This window comes from Sciurus vulgaris (assembly GCF_902686455.1).
Source record: "Sciurus vulgaris genome assembly, chromosome: 11".
In the NCBI taxonomy this organism is placed as follows: domain Eukaryota; kingdom Metazoa; phylum Chordata; class Mammalia; order Rodentia; family Sciuridae; genus Sciurus; species Sciurus vulgaris.
In genome coordinates this window covers 92,020,100-92,030,339 of record NC_136472.1, presented here as the reverse complement: position 1 = coordinate 92,030,339, position 10,240 = coordinate 92,020,100, and the positions used below count along the sequence as shown (strand labels likewise).

General features: G+C 41.3%; 1 long non-coding RNA gene across 1 annotated transcript; it reads right to left on the bottom strand.

Moving 5' to 3' along the window:
• Positions 1 to 1,914: 1,914 nt before the first annotated feature.
• LOC306638720 lies at positions 1,915 to 6,905 on the bottom strand. The gene is made up of 4 exons (XR_013757544.1): positions 6,454 to 6,905; positions 5,549 to 5,655; positions 5,324 to 5,434; positions 1,915 to 2,681 (listed from the first exon to the last, which is right to left on the bottom strand). It is a non-coding gene; the product is annotated as an uncharacterized lncRNA (long non-coding RNA).
• Positions 6,906 to 10,240: the final 3,335 nt, after the last annotated feature.

Below are 10,240 nucleotides of genomic sequence, written 5' to 3'. Positions count from 1 at the left end.
CTCCAACAACTAAGTGAGACACTGTCTCAAAACAAAATATAAAAAAGGGCTAGGGATGTTTCTCAGTGGCCAAGCACCTTTGGGTTCAATCCTTAGTACCAAAATATAGATAAATAAAAATTAAAAATAAAAGTGGCTTTAAAAATAAGTTTCTGAGATTATAGTCACATGCTTATAATCCCAGTGACTCAGGAGGCTGAGGCAGGAGGATTGCAAGTTCAAAGCTAACCTTAGAAACTTAGTGAGGCCCTAAACAATTTTGTGAGACCCTATCTCAAAATAAACTCTGATCCATTGGTAGAGCTGCCTGGAAGTCTATATTGAGAAAGTTCATGAAAGCTTGCATGACGTCAAGTCCAGCAAAAATGAGGACCTTGCTATGTGAGTGCTGTTCATAATGATGGAAAAGAAGGCTGCATGTTCAAAGACTTGAGTGTCTTTTTAACTTGACCTATTTTACAAATAAGAAAGCAGAGTGCTAAAATGGAGAGGTAGTAAAGTTGAACAGAACAAGCAATAGACTGTCACCAGTGAGCCTTTGCTTTTCATTCCCTGGGAAAGCAGGAGACACACAAGAGCATGCTCCAGAAGGAGACAACACACAGTCATGGGGAGGAAGAGACCAAGGAAGGGAGGGGCTGGGACGCCTTCCTGAGGGCTCAGAGCTGCAACATATAAACACATATTGAATTTTCATGAAGCAGGGTCCTCTAAACCCTCCTTTTTCCTTGATCAAGGTGAGGTTGCCGGGAACATGGCAAAACTTTCCCATAGCTCTCCCTTAGGTTGAACTCTGAAGGAGTTTTATTGGTTTCTTGAGAAGGGAGGTATCATAGGACACAACTATGATGATTAGGTGAGAGAGCAACATTTTTCTCTGCATAATAATACACTGTAGTTAGTTATAGGTCAGCATCTCTCTGGGAGATTTAAGATTCTATCTCTGTATTCCCCAGCACCTAGAAAAACTATAAATAGCAGGCATTCAGTGAAGGTGTGTGGATTAGATAAATGAATGAATAAATGATTCATTTCTTATTAGGAAATTGGGAAATGAGGAGTCAATCTTCCAGTCAGCAGAAGAACAAAAATGTACTTATAATACTCAACTTTATTTAAGTATAATTGGCTTGGAACTGTTCATTCAACCATTGTAGTCAGTGAGATAATAACAATAATAATAATAGCTAGCATTTACTGAGGAATTACTTTGTGCTTTATGAAAACAAGTATATTAGAACACATTAATTATTTTAAAATTCTAGAGTCTCAGTAATTTGAACCATGATCCATAACAAGTTGGCATGGGGAAGGGGTCTTGAGTGTTAATGCTCTGCACATTCAGGAAGCCAGGCTCCTTCCACTTGGTGCTCTGCCTTCCCCAAGGTCTGGAGTTCCCTCCTGTGAACCCTGTGAATCTACCTAGCAGATGTGAAAAGAGAGTGTAGAGGATCACAAGGGAAGTTTTAGGGATGATTCTTACACTATGCAAAATATATCAGTTACAACTACAGTTACTTCTACATTCCATTGACCAGAACTCAATCACAGAGCCTTATTTAGATTCGAGGAGGCTGAGAAATGCAGTCCGTTGCACCTCCATCCTGCAAAGGGAACAATTTTGTTACATATCTAGCAAGTCTCTGCCACAGTGCATTAACTCATTTAATTCTCAGAGCAACATGATAAATCAGATACCTTTTATATTCCCATCTCATAGATGAGAAAACTGAGGTCAGAGAATAAAGCAATTCCAATGTCAAACATTTAGCAAATGATGGAATTGGTATATATTGCCCCATTCCTGTCATTTTCACTACAGAGATTCTGATCAGGAAAGCCTAATTTTGGCTTTCCTGGATCTAAATTGCTAATAATACTTAGCCACCAAGTATAGTAATCTATACTCTTGGCACCAGAGTATAGATTATCTTATCTATTCCTCATTGCGCTCCCATGTGGTAGGTATTATTAGCTCTACTTTACCAAAGAGGAAACTGAGATTAGATATGTTACATAACTTGGCCATAGTCATACAGTTAATGAGAGGCACATTTATTTAAACACAGTTGAACACTATACTGCGTCTTGCTCTTTGGCCTGGAACTTTGGAAGACCTTTCCTTAAATTCTTTTAAAATGACAAAAAAAAAAAAAAAAAAAAAAAAAAATTCTTAAAAAAGTGCAACGACCACTTTCCCCATGGAACATCCTAGAGTGTTTGGCATCTGTAAGGTCATTGACTTCAATATTATGGTCACCAAGTTCAGACTGGCTTCTTACTCTTCAGGGGTGATCAAGAACATTCAGTAGTCTCTGGCCTTATTAGCTATGATTAGATTGTCTTATTGAAGTTTGAAGAAGTTCTTCCCAGTTGAAACCATCCAGGAAATGAAGAATCAGACAAATAACAAGACGTTCAAAGTTAGAGAAAAACTCCAGACTCAATTAAGGGTGGTCTCTCCAGACCAACAGCATTCTTCATGGCTGGATCCCTGGGTGGGGTCATGGAAGTGGCAGCTAGATCAGGCTTTGTACCCTGGGTTTTCCTTTACTCTGCCACACTCCTTCCCAGTGTGACCTTGCCCTGTTCCCCTGGAGACATTAGCTCAGGGAGTTTTTTTTTCCTTTATCCAACCCTCACCAAGACTTCAGATGCCATCAGATGGCAGGCACTGGTCCCTGAGGTAATAAAACAGAAAGGGAATCTAATTTAAACTGCTGCATTGTAAAGAAAGAATTTGTGATCATAACAGCAATGTGATGTGAGGACTTGAGCAAATTGGGCAAATAAAAGGAAAAAAACAGTAGATTTAGAATTTGGGTGCATGTGACTTTATGTCTTCAGTTATGCAAGCTACTGCCCAGGTCACAGAAGCACCCTATAGAGCTAGAGCATGTGGGGTGCCAACTCCTTGCCTTCCCTACCACTCGAGACTGGGTTTCTTTTTTTTTGACCATAGACTCAGATCCTCCTTCCTGCAGAATCTTTTACCCACATCATACAACCTTATGAAATAAGACCAACCTTCACAAAATCAACTGCCAATCACAATGATTGTCTATGACAATGTATACAATCTTTTCTGTTGGAACATCATCCAACAGAAGATCATCCTCCCTATTACCCAGTGCATTAGTCCTTTATCCATAGCTATAACACAATACTGAGGCTAGATACTTTATAAGAATAGAAGTTTGTTTACTTCACAGTTTTGGAGATTCAAGTCCCAACAGCATTGCGCCAGCCCTGGCGAGAGCCCTTCTGACTGTTTCACATCATGGTGGATAGTCATGGAGAGGTCATACACGAAGGCAGGAAGCCAGAGCATGGGGGAATCAGTCTTGCTCTCTTATAATGACCCTCTCATGAGATTAGCTGGAGTCCCACAAGAACTATAGTAATCCTGTCTGGGGATTAACGGCCTCCACTAGGCTCTGCCTCTGAAAGTTTCCACCATCACTCACATTGTCACCCTGGAGACCAAGCTTCCAACACATGAACCTTTAGGGGACACATTCAAACCATATCCTACCATAATACCCAGTGAGGTCCCTGAGGCCAAATGGGTAAAGGGCTGATCCAAGGATGCAGCACTAGTTAGTGAAGACCCAGGTCTCTAGTCTTCAAGTTTGAGAGTCTGGTGGAACTTGTGTACAATTCCATCTGTGTAAAATTGTTACAGATCTGCTTGAATCTTCATAAAAAATTAAAATTCTACTGAGATAGCTAGGTCAAAGGACTTCCTTAGTGCTCCTTGCTAGGGCCCTGAGATGCTGGTGATGTCTTTCTCTGTACCTAAGGTGGACTGCAGATTTTGCTCTCCCTCTCCAGTTCTTTCAGGTGTCTGGGCTTTGTAATTTCCCACTTCTGTCAGTCTGAACTGAGCTTAGTTGCCACCCACCTTAAGGAGTCTGTCTTCTGTCCTAATTCCCATGGCAATGAATTAGCTCCCTCCCCTCCTCTGTGTCTTCCTCATGCTCTGCCAAGGATCTCTGATCCCTGTGTTTACTGGCCTTCTGTGGCCTTTCCCCATTTTAAATTCTCCTAATGGAGACAGAATAAGATCCTTAATTTTCACCAGAAAGAGTTTTCAGAATAAGAATGGGTCACAGATGACTCCGCCAGCCAGCCCTCCCTGCCCTCTTCCCCTTCTATTCGGCCCTGTTCCCCCTCACTGAGCTCTGTTGAGTTGTTTAGAAAACACTAATTTCTCTCTTCCCTTGTGGTCTTTGACATGCCATTTCCTCTGACAGAATCTTACTCTACAACCTATTCTTTCACTCCCATTATCTCCTGATAAACTCCACTTTCTCCTTCAATACTCAGCTTATGCATTATTTCCTCTAGGTAACCTTCCCTTATCCCCCTAATTAGGTTAGATCCCTGCACTAAATGCTCTCAGATAACTCTGTACTTTCTTTTGTGTCCACTATCATACCTGTGATCATAGGATTATTTTTTAAATGGTAACTATTGTCCATGTCCTAAATAGACTTCAGGTTACCCAAGTCCACAAGCCAGGGACTGAAGCTGCATACACACGTATTCTAAATGCTGCTCTCCAGACCATTAGCTGACCCTGCCTCGTCATGTAATTATTTGAATGTATGTGGAAGCATGCACATAAATGCCATTGTGCTAGACTCCCTGCAATGATGGACATATAATAAATGTGCATAGAATGAATGCATAGAGAGATGGATGTCAATGAAGCTCTCATAAAAATGAGAGGTGTCAGCTTGGTGGTGAACTTTCGAGAACAGATATAAAACATGTCAAGTGTGGAAGGGTACAACTACCTGTTATTTCCCTCACTTCTGTGTTTTTGTTTCTCTTTCCCAGGAGGCACTATGTTAGAGCATCCCTCTTCTAGCTACTAAAGATTGTGCTAGTTTTCTATTGCTGTGTAACAATTCCTGCAGAAGCCTAAAACAATACATATTTGTTACCTCACAATTTTTGTGAGCCAGGAGTGTGGGCATAGCTTAGCTGAGTTTTCTGCTGAATGCTGCAATCAAAACGTTACCAAGATTCTTGCTTTTAGCCAATCTCAAAAAACCAAAGGACGAATGATCTCGCTGATAAGCGGATGATGACACATAATGGAGGTGGGAGGGGGACAAGAATGGAGGTAGGAGGGACTGTATGGAGGGAAAAGAGGGGTGGGAGGGGTGGGGGGAAGAAAAAATAACAGAATGAATCAAAAACTACTACCCTATTTAAATGTATGATTACGCAAATGGTATGCCTCTACTTCATGTACAGAGAAACAAGATGTATCCCATTTGTTTACAATAAAAATAAATTTAAAAAACTTTACCAAGAATGGGGTCTCATTAGTCTTGGCTAGGGAAGGATCTGTTTCCACACTCCCTCAGATGGTTGACAGTATTTATTTCCTTGCAGAGGTAGGTTTCATGGTAGCTTATCTCTTCAAAGTAAGATTTGAGAGGAGATGGGGAGGGAGAAAGAAGTTCTAGAAAGCTGAATGCTATGCTCTCATGTAATTGCATGCACATAATGGTGGGCAGACCTTCATTCTTACCACATTTCCTTGATTAGAAGCAAGTCACAGGTAACACTGAACGGTAGGGGATGACAGAAGTCAGAGATCAAGGGCTTCTTTAGAATCTATGTGCCACAAACCACAACCTTCCAAGATAAGAGGAGAGAGAGAGAGAGAAAGAAAGGGAGAGAGTCTCTCCCATGGAGAATACTATTTGCTGATACCATAACTTTTCAACAACAGTTCATCAACTGGGACCACTCTTCCAAAATCAAACTGAAGACCAAGATTCATTCAGTAAGAAGGATTACATACATATATGACATGCACATATGTCAGCATTTATATGTGCTATGTTTCAAAGCAGTTAGTAAGGGTGAAAGCAATGGCCAGGAGGAGAGACATTTACATCAAAGCATAGAAAGAAACCAGAGATTGCTCAGAGAGGAAGGAGAAAATAAAAGACAGTTCCCAGCAGAGAGGAGCCAGTCAAAGCTCTCACATCACCCCCTAGTGCTGTTCAGGGTTCCCCCTGCTCCTTAGCTCTGATACTACCCCATCCCAAAAGAAACTTTAAGTGAAGCTTACCTTAAAAACCTTCATTTGACCTGGTTTGCACCTGTCACTGTCCACTATCCCCAGGTAATCTTAGAGTCCCATCCTCACCTTGACTCAAGTAATTCGAAGTACTGACCAGTAGCCAGCTCCCTCAAGCCCATGCCTTCATTTCCACAAAGTACACCCTCTGCACCAAGGGTGCTCTCTGCTCCCTTACCAAGGAGACTGGACTCCAACCCCTTCCAGAACTATCAGCAATGGTCACCAGAGAATGACTCAGGGTTAAGAGAGATAATGGGATATCCCGCAGAAGTAGACCCAGAGTTCTCCTTCAGACTTATTTTTCTTAGGGAAGAAGGCTCAGGTACTTAAGTTAGGAAACTTACCACAAACCTGATGGATAAAACCTAAGGTTGGATGTAGCTTGGACCAGCACTTCCTCCTCACAGCCAAAATTCATTTTTGGTAGTTCTCTGTATTTCTGAATCTCACTCTTCTAGTACTCAGTTGAGATTGGTGATTATTTCTAAAAGCAGACCTCAGACTACCAGTACTGCCCATAATATGTCCTCACTACATTTTCATTTTTAATTTTGATATACAGGTTTTTATTTACATGTCTAAACTCCTATTCTGGATGATATGCTTCTTGAGAATAGGGCTCCCTCTCTAATAAATCCTTCTCTCTCTTCAAACTCACTGGCTAATCAAAGACCCTGTGTCCCTGCCATAACTGAGTTGTGTGAAATTAGATAAGACACTAAAACTTTACCATCCCTCTGTTTCCTCATTATTTTTTACATGATTTCTAAGTTCATTCTAGACCTTCCATTCTAAGAAGAGGTTTTGCTAAGCCAATTAGGAATGCAAACAAAGGGGGAATGTTTTCTAACCTATTTTAGGAGAACAAAATGCTTTCAAGTGCTTTAGATGTATCTATTTTTACACAGATGGAGTCATTAAAATATCAGTGGAGCCAGCTGCCACCACGCAAGTGCTCGAATGTTCTCACTGCAAGCCCTTCTTACCCACCGCACTCAGAAAGCCCCTTCTCTGGTGAACAGAGCTTCCCTTGAAGTAGGTAACTTCAAAGAGGCAGCATAGTGTACTGGCAAGCCCTCAGATCTCTTATCTGAAAAAAACAGTAAATTAATCTGAAGATATTCAGGAAATATAAAATAATAGCAGAAGCACCTCCCACTCAGCTGGGTGTTCGTCATTGTGACTGATCTCTAAAGAACATTGCAGTTCTAGTGGGTATGATGGGGAGCATCAGGGCAAGCCAGCAGGTCTGGGGTTCAGTCTTTCTTTCCTCTGTCACTTTCTCTCCCTCAGTTTCTGCCTAGATCCGTCCTTCTGCCCTGACAAGCATATTGTAAGGAACAGATGAGGACCTGAGGACAGGAGGCAGGCAAAAGCCCTGTGAGCTGTAAGGAGCTGTGCAGTTGTTAGCTCTATATTTAAAGTACCCCATCAATCATATTGTGATTTAAAGGGCATACAGAGGCCCATGTCCCACAAGCTAGAAGTCATATGAATTTGGTTAAATTGTTTTAGCACAATTACAAAGTCAAATACATAAGTGATTACTGGATTCTCATGCAAGGTGCTTTGTGAAACAATCTGGTATAATGTTAATAGTATGCCATTAGAGGTAGCCGGATCTGAATTTGAATCACAATTTTATAATTTATTAGTTAGGTAGTTTGGTAAAAATATTTTACCTCTTCTAATCTCAGTTTCCTGATTTCTAAAACAACATTAGATATGAAAAATCCTGAATATTTGTGTCCCCTCAAAAATAATATGTATAAGTCCTGTCTCCTAATGTGATTTATAGATGGAGAGGAAATTAGGATTAGTGAGGGCATGAGGGGGGGAACTCCTAATAGAATTAGTGCCCCACCAGAGCACTTGCTCTATCTCTTTCTCTATCATGTGAGAACACAGCAAGCAGAGAACTGTACTAAAGCCAAGAAAATTCTCACCAGAATCCTAAGACGATGGTACTCTATCTGGACTTCCAGTCTCCAAAATTGTGAGAAAATAAATTTCTTTGGTCAAGCTGCCACAGCCTGAGAAGACCAAGACAACTTACTAGAGTCCAAAATAACCAAAAAGATAGGAAATACCCTAAGTATTGAAAACCAGACTTTAAAACAAGAAAATAATTATACACATGCTAGAGGTGCTGAAGGAGCAGGAAAGGAGAATGAGGCCACTAGGAGATCAACAAAGGTGGGCTTGCTTCTACCCCAAGACTCCAAGGACCAAAGGAGGACATAGAGTTATAAGGGCCAGAGGTCAGGTCACCCATCAAAGTCTGAAACCAGGGATATACAGGGAAGCAGGAGCTTTAGAGGAGATACAACCCTAATTTTAAACAGCAAGAAAAGGAGAGAAGTGCTCTTACTTCTCCTTTCTTCCTACCCTTCAGGCTCCTCCCCCATCTTTCATCATCTGCAACCAACTGGTCCAGGTGACAGTGGAATCTGGGACTCACAGACCCCTGATGATTACACCCTGTGTACAGACCAGAGCAGGTAGGTGAGGAATGGGAGGGATAGCAAACAAACAGGACAAGGACCAGCACACCCATCTTCCTGCTTTAAATATTAATGAGTTGAGGATTAATAGTAATTATACACAATACTCTGTTTCACAAAATAATTACCATAATACTGAATTGTAACATGGTTCAGTTCAAGCTCTTATTAGATACTTTGAGTGTTGTTAGACACTTTCACTTAGGTAATCTTATTTTATTCCAAATAATTTATGCTGTTCTCTGTTTTCCTTCTATCTGCTCAGGGATCTTGCCCCTAGCAACTGAGGGGCACCAGGATGTTGGCCGAGCTCAGAAGTTTGGCCCTTCATAGTCTAGCTAACCTAGCTGCCAAAAGAATGCCTGCAATCTGTTCACCAGGAAACCTATGCTGCAATAAGAGAATCACCTACCAGTTTCTAAAGCGCCCACCCTTTTATGCTTCTTAGAGGGTGTCTGGCTGTCCTTTGCCAAGAACATCATTTCAGGTCACCTCATTATCATCTCCTTTGTGAAGCTTGGAACCCAATTCACTGGCAGAATTAAGTACTTCTTCCTTCAAGGCCCTAACATGACTTTGGTTTATCTAGGTTTATCTGGCTAGACCATAAGCTTCCAGCCAGCAGCTCAGGAACCTAGCATTTGGAGGCTGAATTCTGGAGGAAAAGACTTTACCCAGTGTGACACAATCTGATCTCTGCCACTTCCTAGCTGTGTATTTGTATAAGCAGATTCATCTTTGAGTCTCAGGTTTCTCTGCTGCTAAAATGGAGATGATAAATGTGAACTGTCTCTTGGTATTAAGGACTTAAATTAGATAATCCACAAAAGGCTGGGAGGCAGTAGGAGGTTGTTACCAAAGGCTGATATCCCTTCTCCTTCTCTCCTATAGCTGCTCTAGGTTAGTGAGGCCCAGTAGTCATGCCAGGCCTAGTGTAACAGAGAAGAACTAGAAAGTAAACATTGAAGGCTTTGTGAGGCACATTCAGTCTCTGTCTCACATTCTTCTTTGTTTTATTCATTTCAAAAATAACCCTTTAAAAATGTAAAAACTATTGCTCAACTTTAAAACTGGCCATTTATTGGGTCATATTTGATCCACTGGCTGCTGACCTCTGTTCTGGTGCCATGCTTAGAGAGACCACAGAGACTTGCTTGGCCTTTGCCTGTCACCATTCCCTTCCTTCTTTTATACTTTTTCTTTTTTTCTTTCCTTTCATTTTGTCCATGTTCTTTGAATGTAGGAGTTAAGATTCCGAGTGTGAAATCAGAGGGACCTGGTGCAAACTTTGGCCCCATGGCCAAATGGCTTGGCAACTGTGGGCAAGTTTCTGAGTATCTCATAACCTCTGTTGCAACACCTTGAACAAGACCCTGTAAAAACCTGCTCAAACCCAGGGGAAGTTAAGGAGGACATACCTACTGTGGGTATGACTTTGGGGACAACTCCAAAGTCTTCTGAGAGCTGATTATTAAATTCTCAGAAAATTTACAATTTGGCTCTGAAACCATTGGTGGCTCAAAATCAGCCTCAGAGAACATAACTTACACCACAGAAATTGGCCAGCATGCCAGCTCAACCTCTGCCTACTCCCAAGTTGGTTGTTAAATGTTTATGATTCACTACC